The sequence below is a fragment of the Nannospalax galili genome, unplaced genomic scaffold (assembly GCF_000622305.1).
Source record: "Nannospalax galili isolate Female #2095 unplaced genomic scaffold, S.galili_v1.0 scaffold511, whole genome shotgun sequence".
Taxonomy (NCBI): Eukaryota; Metazoa; Chordata; class Mammalia; order Rodentia; family Spalacidae; genus Nannospalax; species Nannospalax galili.
The window spans coordinates 2,236,546-2,252,315 of record NW_008331831.1 but is presented as its reverse complement, the minus strand read 5'-3'; the positions used below and the strand labels follow the sequence as shown (position 1 = coordinate 2,252,315).

Below are 15,770 nucleotides of genomic sequence, written 5' to 3'. Positions count from 1 at the left end.
TTCTTAAAGGACTTATATTCTAATAGTCAAGAAAAATATTTTATGAAACAGTTAGAGACTATAAATATCTATACTGACACCCTAAAACTTTGTAATATAAACAATGAATTCTGTAGAAGTGTAGAGCAGAAGGAAATTAATAAGAATTCAGATATCAGAATATTTTCATAAAAGAAATAAACTAAACTAGAACTAATGCAGGGCTTGCCACCATCTTTATTGGGCATAAAAGTGCCATGGATCTTACTCCTAAGGCTCAGTACCTACATTTAAACAGCATCTCCAACTGGTTTCCACACAGGTGATATACAGTTTTGCAGAAATTATGTTAAATAATAGAAGGATAGGGTCTGGAGAGATGGCTCAGTGGTTAAGAGCACTGACTGCTCTTGCAGAGGACCCAGGTTTGATTCCCAGCACCCACATGGCGGCTCTGAACCGTCCTTAACTCCAGTTCCAGGGGAATCCAAAGCCCTCTTCTGACCTCCACGGCATTGCACGACATGGGTACACTCACATACATGCAGGCAATACACTCGTACATATAAAATAAAAATAATAAATAAAATATTTTTTTTAAAAATAGAAGGATATGACCCTCTAGAGCACTGCTGTCCATCAGACCTTTCATGATAATAAAAATGTCTGCCTTGGCTAACCAACACAGTAGTCATCAGCCACAGGTGTCATTAAGCTCTCAAAATGCAACTGATAGAGCTAAGGAGATGAATCTTAAAGTAAATTAAATTTGAAAAAAAAAATTAATTAGGTCAGGTATGGTAGCACACAGAATCAGGCAGATCTCTTTGAGTTCAAGGCCAGCCTGGTCTACACAGCGAGTTCCAATCCAGCCAGAGCTACATAGTTAGACCCTGTGTCAAAAAACTTTTAAATTAGGGTCTGGGAAAACAGCTTGATCAATAAAGTCATGCCTTGCAAGCATGAGGACTAAATTTGATCCCTAGAACCCACATAAAGATGTATTTGTAATCCCAGCAGTGGGGAAAGGGAGACAGGAGGAGCCCTGAGCCTCGATGGCCAGTCAGTTTAGCCTAATTGAGGAGCCCAGGTGTCAGTGAAAGGCCAGAAGCCCTGTTTCAAAGGAGGTGCACAGTTCCTGAGGATTTTTAATTAGTTTTAATCAGTCATATCTGTTCTAGAGACTAGGAGAACTTTTCATGAAAGAGAAACAGGAATGAAGCCATTGGTAGGAATGCATAGTAAGATGCATAGGCAGAAGAGACAGCTTATTGGTTTGTCTAAAATGGAGGTTTCCTATTAGATTGCCATGGTATCAGACTATGCAGAGCCTGAAAAGAACTCAGGGCATTCAGTTGCATGGCACAAGCTGCCAGCTGCCTAACCAGCCACTTTCTGATCTTCCTCAGTACTAGCTGATGGGAGAAAGGAATAGTAGACCAGCCTCAAAGGGCTGAGTCAGAGTTATCAAAAGATTTTGGAAATACTAGAAAAAAATGTATTGCACTAGTATTTAAAATGATTAACCCATTTTGATAAATATTTCAGAAAAACAGTAATGGGTCATTTTGTACGAATGTCAGGATCATAAGCAAAGCTTCTTTTCTGACTTTTATTACTGTGCTCATGTCATCATTCGACTTAGAATCTAAACATCATGAAATATCATTTCTCTGAATGTTGACTATCCAGTATGTTTTTAAAATGGGAAGATTCCTGAAATATGGTTGTTCTGCATGCAATGTTGCACATTAGCTATAATTTAAGCTGTGAGAAGGCACTGAGAATCACGTGTGGTAAGCGTTCGGAACGCACGTACAACTAGCTGAATGACCTTGGGCAAGTCACATAAACCCACAGTGTTGTTTTCTCTCAGAGTAAATTGACCGATGGTCATGAAACCCAGTAACATTCCATTCAAAATTGAATAGAAACACTCTTGAATATAAAGTGTCATGCAATTAATATCAAATTTAATTTTCTTAGGGCTAGAAGTGTCCCTAACATGAACAAAGCTCTTAGTTCAATCTTCAACACTGAGGGTCAAAAAGAAAAGGTAACCTAAAAGCAATTATTTTCTAAACCTTGTTCTTCCCCTTTGGCTTTTGGTCCACGTCAGAAAGAGAAGAAAGCCGATCTCTCTCAAATAACCTGAGCCAGTGGAGAACTCTGGGAAATAATTTTTACATAAATTGTAAATTAAAATACCTGTATAAGTTTTTTAGTGAGTAAGCAAACTGATTTTGAATATTTTAATGTAGATTAAAGTTCTATAGTAATATCAAATGATAGCTTATTATTTGTAACTTGCATTTCCAAACAAATTGAGCTAAGAATGTTTCATATTTATTGACCATTTCAAACTGTGATTCTGTGAACAGTTAACCAAATTATTTGCAAAATATTTTAAATACTTTATTTTTCTTATTTTTATTTTATGTGTATGAGTGTATTTGCCTACATGCATGTAAATGCACCCATGCTGTGAAAATGCCTGAGGAGGTCAGAAGAGGGTGTTGGAAACCCCTGGAAATGGAATTAGGGGCAGTTGTTAACCTCCATGTGGGTTCTGGGATCTGCAAAAGCAGCCAGTACTTTTAACCACTGAGCCATCTCTCTAGCCCCTTGCAAAATATTTTTAAAAGTACTAAAGACATTTTGTTACCATCTTGTAAGAGTTCCTTATACACCAGGACTATTAAGCTTTTATTTCTACACAGAATTATTTTTCACAATTTATCACTTATCTATGGTATTTATTACTTTTTCAATTTATAAAAATATTTTTAAACTTCATAGTTAGATTTACCTACTTTTAAAAGGTAGATAAGCTGGGTGTGGTAGTGCACGCCTTTAATCCCAGCACTTGGGAGGCAGAGGCAGGTGAATCTCTGTGAGTTCAAGGCCCACCTGGTCTGCATAGTGAGTTCCAGGCCAGCTGGGCTCAAAAAAGACCAAAAATAAAAAATAAAAAGTAGATAAATATTTCTAGCTTCTTGCTTAGTTTAAACAAATGCTTTTCTGTGAAATAATGGTTATTTAACTGTGATCTATGTACACTATAGACTATTATATAATCTTTTAAAGAGTAGGGGTCTAACTGTTTACTTGTATTTTATTACATAACCAAAAAAATGACTGCAGATACGTAAATATGGCTGTAAATAAAAAGATACTTAAAATATACAACATATAAGATTACATGATCGTAGAAAAAGTTACAAGAACATAAACAGAGATCATCAACATTGGAGGCATGAAAGAGAAAAGAAGATACCCCAGTGAACTTTTTAAAAGAAATGATTGACAGGGGGCCTGAGAGATGGCTTAGTGGGTAAAGGTGCTTGCTGCAAAACCTGACCGGATGACAAGTCAATCCCCAGAAGTCCATAGTGGAAGGGCAGAACCAACTACAGGTTGTCTTTTGACCTCTATATGTACGTTGTGGCACATGCACATGTGTACACATACACGCACAAACACACATAAATACATAGATGCGGGAAAAAGAACCTTTAGGTCAACAAGTTGGTTCAGTGATTAATGACCAGTGAGTGATGCAAGCCTGAGCTCAATCCCCAGGACCCACATACAGGTAGACAGAAAGAACCAACTCCACAAAGTTGTCCTCTCACCTCCACAGACACACCATGGTATGCATGCATGTACACACACACACACAGATAAATGGATGGATGGATGGATGGATGGACAGATGGATGGACAGATAGATGGACAGACAGACAGATAAATTTAACTCAAGGAACAGATTTGGAGGGGAAGTGGCAGAACTCTCAATGAAGTTTCCCTGGCTCTCTGATGTATGTACGAACAAGGGTAATAGTTTTTCAGTTCCTTAAATACACCATAAAGATGCATGCATAAACTTACTTAAAATAGTGCCCATGTAGCTGATTTACTAATACAGGAAATAAATGAAATAGAATACCAATTACATCTTCACACTCTAATCTACAGAAGCAGCAGTGGTAATTCTCTGTGCCTCTGTGCCATGAAACTAAAAGTGTAGAATGATAAACCTGAGGCATGGTTTTGTGACTTTCGTGTCCATGAAAACCATTTGGGAAGTGTCTTAGGTCTAGTGATCAATACACTGTATTATCCCAAGCAAATGTGGAGGTATTCCCTCCTGAAATAGTGAATCTGAGGATGTTTCATTTCCTTGCAGACTGATTAGACAAATACTTTACAGAGCACTGAATTCTAGAGAAGATAAAAAAAAAAATGGAGTAAGCCCTCTTCTCTGACCTAATCTCCACATCCGCCCTCACTTGCCTCTCCCATTTGGCTCACAGACCTTCTGGCTACCTTCTAACAGTTCCTTATCCTCCAACCTCCCCAGGGCACAGTCCCTCGCCTCCTTCAGGTTTTCACTCCCGTGTCACTTCTCAATAACATCTCCTACAGAACCACAACCCCCACCTCACTTTCTAATTCCTCTTTCTGTTTTACTTTCCTCTCTGGCCTTTCACAGTCTAGAAGATTTACCGTCTAAAAGACAGAATGTTTTACTCTCTTTGGACAGCCTCACACATAGAACAGGGCTTAGACAGTGTTCAGGAGTTTTAACTTAGTCACTGTTACACAGATGCAGTATGAGGGATGCATTGATGCAGGCAGTGGAGTCTGTTAATTCAGATTCCTGGGCCCTGCTTAGAGAGTCTCATTCAGTAGATTGGGGGAGGGGGTGAATTCTAAAGGACCCAGCTGATACTTACACCACTCAGAGAGCTGTCAAGAGCTCTACTAATTTCTGAGTGAAAGTCAATCTATTCTACTAATCAAAAAGAAAATCATGCAGGCTGAAAAGAGAAAAATATTTTTTCAGAAAGAACTGGTTCCCTAATCTCTTGTACCTAAGCTGTCTACCTAAACAAGTAAAATGGCTTTATAATAGGGATATTTTCATTTGGTATGTTTAATACTATTTTCACAAATACTGCAGCTTCATTGTTTTTCTTGACTTTAAAAAAATTATTATTTTTATTTTATGTTTATGAGAGCATTGCCTCTGTCATGCAATGCCTGTGGAGGTCAGAAGAAGGCAGCAGATCCCCTGGAACTGGAGTGACAGAAGGTTGTTAGTTACAATGTGGGTGCTGGGAACTAAGCCCAAGTCTTCTGCAAGAGCAGCCAGTGCTCTTAACCACTGAGCCATCACTCCAGCACCACTCCATTCCTGACTTTTAACATGGCACTTATATTCTTTTGAAACTTTTTACTTTTCTTTTTAATGGTTAGTTAGTGTGTGTGTGTGTGTATGTGTGTGTGTGTCACATCTGCAGGTGCAATGACACATGTATGGAGGTCAGAGGACAACTTGCTATCCATCTTCTCCTTCCACCATTTGGGGCTTGGTGACCAAACTCAAGTCCTTAGGCTTGGTGGCAAGCACCTTTACCCACTGAGTCATTTCTCCAGGCCTAAACATTTGGCTAATAACGTGTTTTAAAAATCAGGGTCTTACTGTGTAGCCCAGACTGGCCTTCAGTAGCAGGTCTTCCTCCTGCCTCAGGCTTCTGAGCACTCAGATTATAGTGCACCACCATATCAGACCTAATTATTTCTTTCTGACAAATTTCTAGAAGGGAAAATTCTAAGTCAAAAAATATAGTGCTATCGAACAGAACTTTCTCTAATAGTGTTCTGTGTTTGCACAGTTCAAGATGGTAATCACCAGTCACGTGCACATTTTGAAATATGATCAGAACAACTGAGAAACTAAATCTTTACTCAACGACAGTAATTAATTAACACTTAAATAACTGCCTGTGGTTTATAACTACTGTCTTGCACAAGGCAGGTTCTGATAAAGTCTTGACACAATGATGTCAAATTGCTCTCCAGAAAATCTATAATTCTTTACCTTCCCTCTTATCAGGTGACAATAACTGGCAACACTAAATTTTTATCCATTGAAATTTTATAATCTGAAAACTGAAGAATGCCTGGTAATTTTAGTATACATTTTAAATATGGTGATGAATAGTATTTTTCAATCATCACACATATTTAGCAGATATTTCTAACTGTATTACTTGATTCAGAGGTTGGATGTGATCTAGCTTCCATATTTGTTTGTTGGATCCATTTTCTTTTCTTTAAAATTCATTGCCAACATTTAAATTCACATGAAAACATTGATTTCCAACTTCATTTAAAATATCAAATGGGCTAGCAACAGTGCCCACATTCCCAAATGGCAACTACCAGAGGAACCTTAGAGATTCTGCCACCTCCAGACTTTCTGGCTGTCAAAACACATCATCATGGCAAAATAACAGTTATTATTTTACAAGTGTTCTGCCTCATCACTCAGATTAGTGTTTGATCCATCTAGGCATCTGAGTGATAACCCCTCCTGAACAAAGTTTTAAGAGATTGAATGGCAAATAGTGGTTAGGAATAACTAACTTTCATTCTATGTTTAGTACACAAAAATGATTTTGTGATATTTCTAGATTTTTTTACAACTAATATTTAACTAGTAGAACACTTTTTTACGGGGTGTTGAAGTTTCTTAGTCCCTAAAATAGTCATTCAACATCATAAGGGTTGTTGAAAAGCAGATTGGTAGACCCCCTTCCCATGGTTTCTAACTCAGTAGGTGAGGGTGCACCCTAAGAATCTGCATCTAACACCAAGCTCCCAAGTGCAACATCACATTGAGTTGAGTTTTCTCAAAGATAGGGATACTCCTAGAAGAGTAGTGACAATATGAAATTTTAACAGCATGGTACTGCTAATTTTAATATACATTAAAGAATATAAGCATCATGTTAAAAGTCAGGAAAAAGGGGAGTGTACTGGAGTGTTTTCTAAAAACAAGCCCACATTTATTCTTCCATTTTATCTTTACAATCCTGTGCAAAAAGTTAGTAACTGAAGTAGTTGTTATTAATCCCATTTCACAGAAGACAAGTAAAGCATAAAAGTCAAGAAACTTCCCCTAAGTACACAAGAAATTAGAAGAGCCACAAGAATGTTTCCTAACTCCTAACCCTTGTAAATACAAGAAAATGGTAATACAGGGCTCAACTGAAGCTTGCTTCAAGAATGGTACCTAAGAATAGGATCATGTTCAGAATAGGGAAACTAAGTCAAGACAGGGCTCACTGCAGCAAACATTCATCAAGTGCTGATTATGTGTTAATCTCTACTGATCATGGTTACAGGCTCTACTATAAGGGACTGCCTTCAGAGACCACAGTGGGGAAAAATTAAATCAGAAACCTACAACTTTAAAGAGATAGTGAGTTCTTTATATATTTGTCATGAATAGACAGAACAAAAGCACATGCACTGATGGGTAAATACAGAGTTGGGCAGAAGTCATTATGGGACTTAACATCTGGACCTGGGGGAGTGGCTATCACCAGTCAGTCAAGGATGGGAGGGAAGGAAGAGTACACAAAGAGCCCTCCTGGGGCTCAAGGCACAAAGAGCTGCTTTATTCACATAGGGTGTGTGTTTGCCAAAAATATCAGGGCTGCTGCGACTCCAGAATTTACAAAGGCAGGCTCCTGTGCAGTCTACCTTGACTATATAAGAACTTGAGTCAGAAAGCACAACTTCATGATCCATTTGAAGCCGAAAGATAACCTGATTGGCGGTCATCAATTTTCTCACTGATTTTTCTCCAAGTTTTTAGAAGCATTTCTAGTTTAAAAGAAAGTCCATCAAACTGTGATCACAATAATACTATTTATAAAACAGCCATTCAAGGAAAAGGAGAGCATACTGTTTTCATTTAAATAAGATTTATATACATATATTAGTCATTAATTTTAACAGTAAGTTTTCTAAGATTTAAAATAAGTTAACAAACACTGAGTTTAAAGTACAATAAAAACAATTCATTTGAAAAGGACTATTGAAAGATTTATATACTCTTCATTAATGTTGTAACCGACCTTCCCTATATGTCCACCTTACAGTCTAGCTCAAAATCACTGAAGCAATGACGCCTCTACCACTCCATTTAGAAAACTATATCAACACAGAGTGGGGGGGGGGGCTAGTCCTCCTGTGCACAAGACCAAAGAAATGCAAATCAAAGCAACTGGAAACAATTTTACACTGACCAAGTTACTAATAATTTGTTTCAAATTACTAGAAATCTAAAAATATCCTAATAAAAATAAGAGGGAACATTTATATGGAATTTCAAGTGTCTTTATTTTTTATCTTAACTTTGTAGAAAATAACTGTTATAACCATTTTATAGATTAGAAAGCTAATTTCTGGGGCTGGAGAGATGGGTCAGCAGTTAAGACTGCTCTTACAGAGGACCTGGGTTCAACTCCCAGCACCCACATGATGGCTAAAAACCATCTATAACTCCAGTTCCAGGGGAAACTGACGACTCCTTCTGACCTCCTCAGGCATTGCTTAACACTAGTGCACTTACACACATGCAGTCATAACACTCATACACATAAAATAAAAATAAATAATTTTTTAAAAAAAAAGAAAGAAAGCTAATTTCTGAGAAAATTAAGTTAGTTGACCAATATTGGCATTACACGATGTTGCTGAGTTTGAACCCAGAATATATAAGTCCACAGCCTCCTATTCATGGCTAAACTATAGTACCTCTCTGGGACATGAGGAGGAGGAGGAGGAGGAGGGCTGTTAGATTTATGAGGATGGTCAGATTTTTTAAATTACTGAAAAAGCCTGAAATGGGAAGAGTTAATTAAATGATGGAATGTCCATTGCATAAGTTATTGCAAAATGAGTATGAATAATAGGGAAACTATCTTTAAATTAAAAAAAACACACTAAAATATATCTGTGATATTAAACATCTATAAAAATACACATTTATATAGCAAGACTGCTAAAAGATCTGGAAAAGCTATTAAAGAAGAACTTTACTATTGGTACTTAATTTAGAGAGGAGTTTTGACAGTAAATCAAGATTACTCTAAGTACCTTTGCAAATGTATTCTTTTAACTTAATAATCTTAATGTCCCAATCAAGCATTTTTAAGACTTCACTATAATTTACATTATAGACCTCAATCTTATTATCAATGATTTTGGCAATCACTATTTCAATGTACTTTTAAAAATCCCTTAATTGAGATCCTACATAGTGACCAAATAAGCTAATTGTTTTTACTTTCCCAAATTTGCGATCATTCTCCCACTTCTACACCCACCCAAGAATCACAGTTCAGAGGTTATGTATGTTTTAAAGATTAGCAAAGTTTCCTACTGAAAACATGAATGTATACTTACATAGTAACTAAAGTATCTTCTTTGTAAGGAGCATTTATAATCTAAATACTTTTGAGACTTACTAAGTAAATTGTCAAGACTTTGAAACAGGTAAAATGGTCTTGACTTTTGCTTTAACAAAAAGAAAAGCAAGAGTTTGATAGGAGTGATTTCCCTTAAAATGGCACTGCAAGTTGTGAAGAGAATTCATTCCCAAAGGTGACATGCAGAGGCCCATTCAGCCCCAGACCTCTCTATCAGCACCATAAACAGACATTTTGTGGGAAAGTCAAGTAGCTGTTCTCCAAAGATATCAAACTCAAAAGAGCAGGAATGTACTTCAAACATCCCTAACCTCCTCTTTGTGAATCTACCATTCAGAATCTTTTTAACAACCCACTCTCTAATTATCTCCAGTCCAACTGGCTATTCCTAGCTAGTCTTAGAACACCTATTTTAACAATAGAATTTGAGAATCAGAGGAGTCTTAAAAACCATGTAATTCAATTCCTTTATTTTCCTAAGAAGGCAGGAAAGGAAAACATTTCCAAGAAAGTTACTTTGTGTAGTTAGTTCATGGCAACTCTCAGCCTTAGACAAAGAGATGTGACCAAATATCTTAAACTTGGCCTCCATATTTCTCTTGACGTTTTTTTTTTAAGTGCTGGAGAGCCTCGTGCCAAGTGCCTACTATTGAGATACATCGCCAGCTCTGACAGTTTCTGTGTTATGTATGTCATGTCAATGGGTGCACCCAAGTGTCCTTTGATGTTTTCAGACATACACCATGGCCAGTAGAGTAACTATGGTTCTCTTTCTCTACTTCATAGAGTGCCAAGATAGAGGAAAAACTAGTTTTAAAAAAAAAACTAGTGTGAAGAAACTTGTGGTCTGCTTCCCATTAAACACTTGTTCTAAGCTTTTTAGTATTTTAATTGATCTTTAAGATAATAAGCACTCACCCTAAGCCAAATAAGAGATTCTGATGTCATACAAGAAGTTATCAAATTGGTAACTGTCACCATTAGTAGACATATTAATTTAGGTACGTGTAGTCTTAACTTATATTCATTTCCTTTCATCCTCAGATTCCATTTGAAAGGAGCTCAAATTTGAAACTTTCAAAGGATTCCATTTGAAAGCTTTCTTCCATTTGAAAGGAGTTTATACATACAAATTTACAACTATGGTTGCCTCACCAAGTAGAAACAGGGCATGAGATTATGCATGGAAGAGAGTTTAATTGCACCATGTGTTCTTCACTGCTCCTTGAAACTTCCTCAATAGTGATTAAAAGTTTCCTTTAAAAATACATACTTATATGCATGTAACTTTTATTACCATTTCAGTGGATCAACTACTTTAATGTTGTCCCTTTTAAATAAGTTTTCCAAATTGCAATATGTAAAATTGCACCACAATTTTCAGAAAGAAAAAGAACCAAAACAGTGGCAAAACTTGGGGCAGAAAGGAAGGAAGAATGAGTGGTGTTTAAGGAGACATTAAGTTCAAAAACCTTTTGAACAACCTCCAGTTAAAAGGCTATGTTTCCAAACGGGGTTTGAGTAGTTTCTCAAGTAAGGTGGTGTGGATAATCTCACGGTTTGAAGAGTAGACATTAAAACTCGGATTTTTTTTTTTTTTAAATCTTAGCCAGGGATACAGGTCCCGACTGGGGCGGAGAAGGACCTTTTTAACAGTCAACGTTCATAGAAAAAAAAAAATGAACATGACTGGGTAGTTTTTCCAGGGTTCATTCGTCCCTTCATCAAAGGCATCAGCTTTTGCGTGTCCTGGGACGGGACGTTACTTGGCCTTGGTTTACAAGACAAATTCCATGCACCGAATCTATACAAAGACTTTCCTTTTAGTGAATCTCAGAAGGGCTGCAGGAATCCATTGACCATCAGCCCTCATCATCACCATGCCTGGCTAGGGCACACCTCACCTCGCAGTCTACTTGCTCCCCGGCCAGCTGTCAACGCAACCCTTTGTGTCTCATTCAGTATGAGAACAACCCTGAGCCACTCGGAAAAATGGAAACGATGGCCAGAAGACATGCGCGCACACTCGTGACCAAGTGACATTTGGCGTGGAAGAGAGAAACCCATGGACACCCTGAGCGAGCGAGCGCCTGGCCACATCTGGACGCTCTTAACTTTCCCACGCTCAGCCCCATCCACCCCCTGCGTGGTCACCTCTGTGCCTCGCTACCTGTGGTCCTTCGGATGCCCCGGGGACCGGCTCTCCGCGCCCAGGGACTTTGGGAACAGCAGGGCGCGCTCCCTCTGCTCCTGCGCCCGAGAGCCGCGCCGAGCCTCCCTCTTCCCACCGTGGGTTGCCGGGTTCCCGCCACAAAGGCGGCACTGCAGCGGGTGACAGGCCCGTGGCCCCGGAGCGCACCGGGCCCCGGCGGAGACCCTGGCCGCCGGGAGAACGATGAGCCGGGGAGACCGCCGCGGGTCTCGGGCTGGCACCGGGCCACACGCCGCACTCCCGGGACACAGCCCTGCTCCTCCAGAAAGGAAAAAGTCACCGCGACCCCAGCGGGGCAAGGCAGGGCGCCCGGCCTGCCAAAGGCAGCTCCTCACCCGGTTTGCGCGCGCTCGCCTCCCCGCACCAGGCCCCTCCACAGCTCACCTGGCCCCGGTGGGCCGTGAGGCAGAGGACCCGGGTGGCCCTCGCCGCGGCCGGGCTAGTCTCCCACCCCAAGGCTGGTCCGGCTCCGCTGCGCTGTCCTCCGAGGTGCTAGCGCTGCCGGCGGCTGGCGTCTCTGTGGCAGGCGCGCGGGCTGCGCGCTCTGTTCCCCGGGGCGGAGCGAGGCGCCTGGCCGCCGCGGCTGGAGGCGGATTCCTCAGGTGCTGCCCCTCCCGCACCACCACCTCTGGGTCACCCCCCACCCCCCCACCCACGCCGCCTCTGTCCTCGCCCCGGGTGGCCTTGCAGCTCCCTCGCCTGAGGTCCCTGGGGGTCCCGGGTCCCGGCCCCGCGCGCCCGCTCCAAGTGCGCCCCCACGCGAGCCGTCCGCACGCCTAGGTTTCCCAACTCCAGAGCGCAAAGGACTTGTGTGGTCACTCCGGGTAGGGAGGTGGCCGTGCGCAGGGGGTCTTCTGGGAAGAAGGATTGCCCCCTAGTGCTGCTGAAGAGCGCAGCCAAGGAGCAAAATGATGTCCTTGCAGTGACTTCTTTGTCACTACTCAGTGACCGAAAGCCCCTAGCGCGAAGTCAGCCTGGGCAATGGTGGGTCAAGAGCCCTTGGCCTTTTGCATGAGGCCAGGGTAGGGCGGGGCAGGGCATAGACAAAACCAAACCCACCCTGGAGGCTCCTGGCCAAAGCCCACTTCTGAACCTCTTCGATGAGCACCCCTTTGAGCTCCAGGACCATGGCCTCTCCTTGACTGGCCACTGCCTAGCTCCCACAAGCCTCCGTGACCACGGGGACACTTCCCCCAAGGCAGTCACTTCCAGCGGGCCCTGGGCCTTGAGGGGTTGCTTCAGGGGCAAAAATTCTGGAAGGATGCTGTGGCCTGATACTGACAGATGCCACTCGGCGCTACACAGCTAACGACCTCTGGTATTCGAAGTGCTAGCTCCGTTTTCTTGAGCTGCAATTGGTGCCACAGATAGATGACCACACCTTCTAGAAGAAACAATCCCGTGCTGGATGAGGTGGAAGCGTCTAAGTGCAGAATATTGACCCATTTTTAATGTTGGAGCTGCCCGTGGGTTGGCATCCTTGCCAAGAGTGGTGGTATTCTTTGTCAATCACAGGTGAAAGGAAATGTCAATTAAACTATATCACATACGATTTCCAAGTCAGTACTTTCATTCGCCTTGCTTTTTAAAGTTTTTCTCCTGAGCCAAAATACATTTCTCCTCTTTTCTCTTTTGGTTGACATGGAAGTAATTGAATAGAAGTCTGAGATCATCAGAGAACCAGAATTCAAGACATGCCTCAGTGTGACTAGCCAAAGTAAGAAATCTGTTTGCAGTTTGGATGGTTTTCTCTTCCTCCTGCCTTCGGAAGACATGTTTAGCTGAGTGGTTTTTTTGTTTTGTTTTGTTTTGTTTTGTTTTGTTTTGTTGTTGTTGTTGTTGTTGTTTTTAAATAATTTGCTCCCTCTGGGATTAAGGAGCTGAAATGTTTCTGCTGTTTTACAATAGCATACAATGTTTCCTTTTGTCTGTACATTAAAATCATGTAAGAACATTTTAGATGTCATGAGGGCAAGAAACATGGCTATATCAATCACTGAGCAATCCTACAGTTCTGGGTCTTGCATGTAACACAGGCTTAATAAATAAAATCTGTGTTTTAAAAATAGATGCAATGGGTTAGAGAGATGGCTCCGTGGTTAAGAACACTGACTCTTCTTGCAGAAGACCTAGGTTCAAATCTCAGCACCCACATGGCAGCTAACAACTGTCCATAACTCCAGTTCCAGGGGCTCCAACAGCCTCTTCTATCCTCTGCCGGCATTGCACAATACAGGTGTACTCACTTACATGTAGGCATAAAACTCATACACATAAAATAAAAATAATAAATAAAATATTTTTTAAATAGCTGCAACATAAAAGGTGCAGATGATAAACAGTTTAATGTACCACATCAAAAAATAAGCCAGTTTGTAAGTGCAACATGAGAACAGACCACAAGTGTGGAAAATGCAGTTAAGTAGGAACCTGAGATTCCAAATTGATTTTGTATACAAACTAAGTCTACAAGAAGTTAAAGAGAAAAGCAGGTTCAGGGCCATGTGCCTGAGTCCCAGCATTCAGGAAGCAGCTGAGGCAGGGGCATTGTGAATTTCAAACTAGCCTGGGCTATGTAGTGAGTTTCTAGCTATATAATAAGAACCTATCTTAATGAAAAATAAATAATAAATAAATAAGAAAAAAAAAGCTAAAGCCAGTGATCAGCTTTGGAAAAACAATCCTTTCAAGCCTTTGCAAAGCCTGTGGAGCTGGGACAGAGGCACACCTGCCACATTAAAGATAAGGAAACTATGGACAAGGAGCAATCTGAAAACGCAAGCACAGTACAGTTTCCACTCAGTTTACTTCAAGGACTGTTTGTTAATGCCAAGCACCCTAGACTCTGCAGATACCATGACAAACATGGTACATTCAAGGATCTTTGTCTAATATTACAGGGTTCTTCACTCATTCAACAAATATTTATTGGCCTCTTACTGAGAGCCAGATGGCTTAACACACTGATAGTATTGGGATTCATCAGTAAACGGGTCCCTAACAAGGTTAGAAGTTAGTGGTAGTAATCTGACAACATTCTGGCAGACTGAAAGAGGTTCCAATGTCACCTTCATTAGCACACTCACTTATTCCTAAATTTGTGTACAGGTTTTTTCTCCTTTTTAGGGTTTGCATGTCCCGAAGCATGTCAAGAGAACTTCTGTGATTATGAAATGGGTTTGGGTAAGAGTTAACACTCTAGACACAGGCACCATGGTTTTGGATTCTAGCTATAAGATTTTATTATGTTCCCAGATCAAATTACTTTACTCCATCTCCCTATAATAGAATAGTTCATACTTCAGCTACTGGCTCTATGGATTGAGACAATGCATTAGTTCCTGAACACTATTAAATGTTATTATTACCATTGTCTATGAATTCTTCTATTCTTTCATATACTAATGATTTCCAAATGTTTCTCTACTACACAGATACGCTGTATTAGATATCCAAGTTCAGTGAAAAATGTTGAAGTTCAGCCAAGTTCATATAAATGATCGAATCTTTACAAATGTTTACTGTAAATGCCTTTGACTTGGCCATAGGGCAAGCTCTGTGATTACATTCTTGGTTCCGCTCTCAAGGATAAACACAGCTTTGCATTAGCTTCTTTGATCCTTGGCTCCACACTCTGGAGTCTTCCTTGTTCACAATCCTCTGTGGTCACACCAGAAGTGGACACTGGAGAGCTCTCTTGAGAGACATCAAAGTCAGCCCATTTATGGATGGACACTGGTTTGTGGAGTCCGGGATTCTATCACACTTCTATTGGTTTCTTTGTGGTTGACTTCGTTATATAAGTCTAAGACTCTCAGCCGACTTCACTGTTTTCTTCTGTTGAGTTCCATGTGTTATTAATCTCCTCAAGCTTGTTAATGAGCAAAGTTTCAGCTACTGTAATTTCTTTGCTTCCTCATCCTTCCCATCCCCCCTCTTGTTTCAAGGCTTGGTAACTGCATCCCTATATATCATCACAACAATCCATCTCCTCTGTGGAATAGGTACTACATTTCTACTCAGTCAATTGTCAGCAGGGAAAAGCCAACTTCTAAGGTAGTATCACCATCTTCAGAGGTTAAAACCACTGTGGAGAACTGAACAGTGGTCTCTCTAATTCCAGATGGGTTGTCAATTACCAGTGATTAACAGTCTAGATCTCCACTCCCAAATATGTATAAACAAAAAATAAATTTCACTAAAGAGAGAACCACCATTTGAAAGAACAAGTTAAAGCAAATATTAGCCATTGATGGTAGTCAATGCAGGAACCAGGAGAAAACCATTTT

At 40.5% G+C, this 15,770-nt stretch overlaps 1 protein-coding gene across 2 annotated transcripts in view; it reads right to left on the bottom strand.

The window, feature by feature from the left end:
- Positions 1–11,953, bottom strand: part of Greb1l (GREB1 like retinoic acid receptor coactivator) — a 274,544-nt gene extending 262,591 nt beyond the window's left edge. For both annotated transcript variants that reach the window (XM_029560559.1, XM_008826964.2), the window contains exon 1: positions 11,866–11,953. The gene's annotated coding sequence lies outside the window, so the exon portion shown is untranslated. The remainder of the gene's footprint in view (positions 1–11,865) is intronic.
- Positions 11,954–15,770: the final 3,817 nt, after the last annotated feature.